General features: G+C 40.9%; 1 pseudogene; it reads right to left on the bottom strand.

The window, feature by feature from the left end:
• Nucleotides 1-3,876: 3,876 nt before the first annotated feature.
• Nucleotides 3,877-5,401, bottom strand: LOC101573402 (annotated as a pseudogene).
• Nucleotides 5,402-5,730: the final 329 nt, after the last annotated feature.

Genomic DNA, 5,730 nt, shown 5'->3' with positions numbered 1-5,730 from the left:
TCAGGAAGCTTGGAAAGGTCTTCTTGGGTCTCGGCTACTTGTCCAAATCTCTGTGAGACTGTGGTTTGGCATTGCTGATTTTTCAAAACTTTTCTCTTGATAAACCAGTTTGGAGTTTTCCTATGACGTCATTGCAGTTTTTGGTCTGGAACAATCTGGCTGTAACTTTGTCATTCAGGTAAACTGCAGTCAAACTGAGATTCTACATGGCAGAATCTTATCATCTTGAAAAAAATATATTCCTTGCTGTTGCAGTTTGAGGTTTTGTAAGGGGAAGAATGTAATACAGGACACATTTTATATGGTTGTTTTATAATGAATCACCCAAAGAATCACATGCAAAGAGTGCAGAAAATCTGTCCACACACTGAAGACCAAAGAATCCTGTTGAGGGCCTGGATCCCATGGCAATGTTCTGCATGAGTCCCACTGAAGACCTAGGGCCCACAGAAATGCCCCCCGTGAGTCCAACTCGATGTCTAGAGACCATGACAATGCCTCTTTTTTATTTTTAAAGAAATACAAAATAGTAATGATAAAACATTTAGAAATCATACAGAATTTCACTAAACAAAATAATATGAATTCAACAGTATTTGTTGTATTGTATAGTGTTTTCTTCAACTTAGTTGTTTAGATTGCCAGACATAGGCAGGCCTGTTTCATGGATCTGCGCTGGGAAGGCCTAAAGGTCAGTGGTGAAAACTAGAAAGTCTATTCCAATGGGATGAAGGATCTGTGCTATCAGGCTGAGGGGCTGAACTAGAGCTAGGAAGCAATGCTTATGATAAGCACCAGAGCTCCCCCGAAAGTACCGGAGCCATCCTCAGCAACAATGAGGTCCTGAGCTCCTCCAGTGATGAGGAAAGCTGAGTTCCCATCAGGGAATCCAATGTGACAAGCTTTTCTAGGAGACTGAGCTGTGCACCATCTTCTCCTCCAGAGGCAGGAAGTGATGCTCAAGGTGAGGACCAGGGCTACCTCAAATGAACCAAAGCTGTCCTCACTGACACAAAGGTACCAAGTTCCTTCTAAGATGAGAACAGCCTGCTTCATCAGTTAAACCAGCATGACAAGCTCCTCCAAGAGAATCAGCAGCAGCCCTAGGAAAACCAACATCTCCAACAGCCTCCTTAACAGCGTCACTTTTCCAATTCTGCCTCTTATGCTGCTGGCAACAATACTCAGTGGGCCTTGTACACCTAGGATCACACTGGTTCAATTCAACTGAGTGTAACAAGTTGACCATCAGTTGTCAATCCACCACCCTTGCCTTTGCATAGCTCAAAAGCAAAGACAACTGAACAGAGAGATGAATGTTCTGAAGAAGATACAAAATGAATTCCAAATCAAGGGAGGCTCCCTGGATGAAAACTTGTGGGAAGACACACGGTCTTGAGCTTTTGACAGGCAGAGGTGGTGGGAATAAGTAATTGATAAAGGTAAGTCAAATAGAGGGAGAAGTGGAGTCTAAGCATCACTATGGGGCTGACCAGCGAACAGTGATTGCTCCAGCATAGTTGCTGCAGAAGGCGGGATTGGAGGAAGGCCCACGCTTTGCTATCTTGGTCCTCCTACAACAGCTCTGTTTGCTAAGACATTCTTCCCACCCACACACAACAGTTTGTTGAGTGTCTCATAGGGCTTCTTTCTTTCTTTGATAATACTTAGCATGTATAATTAAATAATCAATGATAAAGTTATGTGTCAACATTTGCTTCCCTTTTCTAGAGTATATGTTCCATGAAGACCAACATCACAATTTTTTGTTGTTGTTCATGGAAATATTCCTGTAATTTAGCATGGTGCTTTGAACATTAATAGGTACTAAAGAAGACTTATATAATGAATAAAGGTATGAGATAATGAGTTAGCTCACCTATATGCCAACCAAAAACTCATTACTTGATTGATTAGGCCAGAAGAGCACATGGCAGTTAGGATGTGGAGGTACCTAAATGGAATTCTAAATTTAGATTTTGTTTGGTCGACAGTGATGTTTGATTTCATTTCTTTATTCAAACTCAAACAAATACTTATGCAAATGTTTATTTTCTGTTAGGAACTATGTTAAATATTGTACATCGCATATAATGATATTAGAATGCTCTGTCAGGATCTTGCAGAATAGTAGGAAGAAACAGTTACACATGGTGGAGATAGCTCAGTGGTCTAAGTGCTTGCCTGGCAAGCACAAGGACCTGGGTTCAATCCCCCGTACTACATGCCATACTGGCCCCATGGCATGCCAGTCACCAAAACTGGCTGTGATGGTACATGCCTGTAATCCCAGCACTGGGGTGGCTGATACAGAAGGATCACTATGAGTCTGAGCTGAATAACAGGACCCTGTACCAAATAAGTATAAATAAAAGACTAAAAAAAAAAGTTAAACAGATGGATGTAATAAAATATGCAGAAGATCTTTATTAGAGATATGTTCTGAGTGTGTAAGAACACAGATAATAAATAAATTTATTTTGCTTTTGAGGGCATTGGGACAATGAATGTCACTCAGTAGAGATGACTTCTCATGATGATTTGAAGATGAGGAGAGTTTTTCCGGTAGGAAACAGGGGCAAAGACAGTTATGGGATTTCTGTTTTTAACAGTATAAAAGACTGGATAATGTAAGAAGAAAATCTTTCAAAAGAAAGGAAGGAGAAAAAAAGTAATTCTCAAAATAATTATAAAGTAGTAATGTTCAAACAATATAGCTGATACTTCAAGTAAAGAAGGAGGCCCCTCAGATGCTCACCCCAAAGTCAGAGTATAGACCCGCAGAGATAAGGGAGTGGTAAGTATGGCAGCTTCTCTACTTACCTATATGCTTTTGTGTGTGTTTGTTCATTTTTGATATCTGCACTTGTAACAAATGAAGACAGAGAAAAAGGCGTTGAGAATGATCAGAGTAGGAGTAAGAGTAGAGATTTTATATAATGTTAAAACCCCAATCGATTATTCCCTCAATGAAATAATGTACTGGAAAGAAAAGATAAGGCAATCAGAGTTGCAACAGAGGAGGTATGACTCAGCTTTGGCTCTGGGTAGAAAAAAATTGTTTCCCTCAAGAGTTGGGAGCTACTAACAAGTCCTAATATGAATTTGGATTCAAAACTCATCCTATCTGTGTGAACATGAAGCCAAATATCAGAAGTAATTTTTGAGTTAGCTCTCTCACATAATGGTCAGGAATAAGCACTAATCTCTGGTGGACTTCCATAAAGACCAATGGCAAAAACATATCCATAGGTAATATTTTAATGTTCCCATAGGGAAGATCAAAGAAAACAAGCCACCATAAATGAGAAATTGACCGAGAAAGATTGGGGACAGCTGAGTCACAGACTCATAATAAAATCCTCACTTAAAAATATAACAAGAAAATATGATCAGATAGGTTTAGATAGTGAAATGGAATGTCCAGAGATGAGATATACAGTAACAGAAATGAAGATCCTTTTAGGAGTTAAAATCTTCTAGCTGAAGAGTTTATTATTTAACTCGAAGTTAGATATGAAAATAACCCAAAATGTAGTGTACAGGGGTGAAAATATGAAAAAATATGACAGAAATATTAACGAATGATGAAAGGGAAAGACTGAGTGGGTGACACATTATGAAAAGCTAACATGTCTCAATGGAGTTACAAAAGAAAGCGGAAAGATTTCAAGAAAGCAATATTGAGATGATCTACATATACTAAGAACGTTTCATATTTTATTTAGTCTTTTCTACGTCTAAGTTTTATTTAAACAACTTCCAGTGACAACAGAATAGACCAATTGCTACCACTTCATCATGATACCAATGAGCCAGGCCAGGGAAGGCAAGCACCCCTGCAACCAGTGGCCAGTCAGTGTGATGGGTGAGATCTCAAGGGAGATGGCCCTGGCCCCAGCCCACTGCTGGAGGAGCATCCACGGTGGAGAGAGGGTTCTTGACGGTCTTATCAATGGACATGATGAGCCACATAGCCTCAGAGGCTGCTGTCAGGGCATTGATCTGCACCATAGCTGGCTCCCACATGAAAGCTTTGAAGTTGTCAGCAACATCCTCATTGTTGATGCCCACCCTATACCACACGCTGAGCACATAGTTTGTTCAGGATGTTTGTGGCATCAAAGCCATCATTGCCACATAGCTGGTGTGGGATAATCTCCAAGGCCTTAGTATATGCCCCAATCAGTAGCTACTATTTTCCTGGGATAGTCCTTGAGTAATCCTGAAGATACGTGGAAAGCTCCAGCTCAATGGCTCCACCAGCAACCACTACTGAGTCATTCTTGATGGCCCTCCTGACAATTGTGATGGCGTCATGATGAGACCATTCTGTCTCCTCTATGAACTGCTCAGCTCTGCTGCAGAGGATGAAGGTGCAAATCTTGGCCTTGGGGCAGCCAGTGAAGAAATTGTACCTTTCACCTCCAATCTGGGTCTCTTCAGACAGCTGGCAGAGGCCCAGCACACTTGCTGATAGAGCATTCACACTGGTCTGGATTGAGCCTCTGCAGGCCATCATTGTCCTCTTCAAATCCTCCTCAGGCACATGGCCAGCACAGAGCATGTCCCTATCAGCAAAGTAATGGGTGGCCACATCCCCAATAGGGAATTTGGACAAAATAATTTTGGCTCTAGAATTATAGATTTTCTCTAACTTTCATAAAGAATGTTCCATTCAGCATCAATGATGGCCTGATAATCCTCTACCGTGTGGACTCTGATTTGAGTATTGTCTTTCTCAGCTTTCAGCTCGAGTTCAACATTTAATAAGGTTGTTGTACTTTGAGGTTGCATTTCAAATCCAGTGGAAGAGAAAGTCTTCTTGAATGTAACACCAGCCACCAGCTAAGACTTCTCTAGGGCTCCACGCTGTACCTTCTTGATTCCAATCATCTTAAGCTGCAGCAAATCACTGTCACAGCATCAACCACCATCCAGGAGATCAGCTTGGAGCTCAGAGCCATCATGGCACGCTTCTTCAGCAGCTTCTTCTGTTCTACTTGCTTCTTCACAGTCACAGCGATCTCCTTGATCTTGTTAATGGCCGACTGTATAGCTGTGTGGAAAGCTCAGAAGATGATCTGGGGTGCAAACCTTCCTCCATGTAGGGTTTCACCTGCTTCAGAAAGTCTGAACCATCTTGAGATTTGGCAATGTCACCTAAAGTCTTTGCTGCAGGTTGGACAACATCAAGAAGTTCCAAAATTGTAGCCCCATCATTAGAAGTTGTTGCTTTGCCTCAGCCATCTACAATAAGCTTGTCCATGCTATGGAGACCTAGCATAGTTCTTATAGCCTTGGCAATCACCTGGCAGGCACTGCTGTTACTTACAAGTTGAGGGATGCCTTGGGAGCTGTCAGTCCACTCTTTCAACAGTATAACTGGTGTGGGCATCATTTTGGCAACTTGTTCAGCAGCCCACTACTCTGTTCTCCCTCCATATTCTAAAATTGCACTATTTAGATTTTAGAAGTCCAATGAATCACTAGCAGAATAAGTATTAAAAAATCCAAGCCAAAATCATTATGATAGGTACACAACACCTAGGAAGAAAAAAAAGAAAAACATAATTCATAAAGACAGATGATCTATGAAACATTAGATTAGATTTGATTAGAACTTCTGAAAAGTATGAAGAAAAAATATGAGGAATGTGTTGTATATTATTGATGGTAGCATTGGGGATCAAAGCCAAGGCCATGAACATGCTAGGCAAGAAAAAAATC

Source organism: Octodon degus, unplaced genomic scaffold (assembly GCF_000260255.1).
Source record: "Octodon degus isolate 3935 unplaced genomic scaffold, OctDeg1.0 scaffold00018, whole genome shotgun sequence".
Classification (NCBI taxonomy): Eukaryota; Metazoa; Chordata; class Mammalia; order Rodentia; family Octodontidae; genus Octodon; species Octodon degus.
The sequence above is the reverse complement of the archived record's forward strand: the minus strand, read 5'-3'. Positions and strand labels throughout refer to the sequence as shown.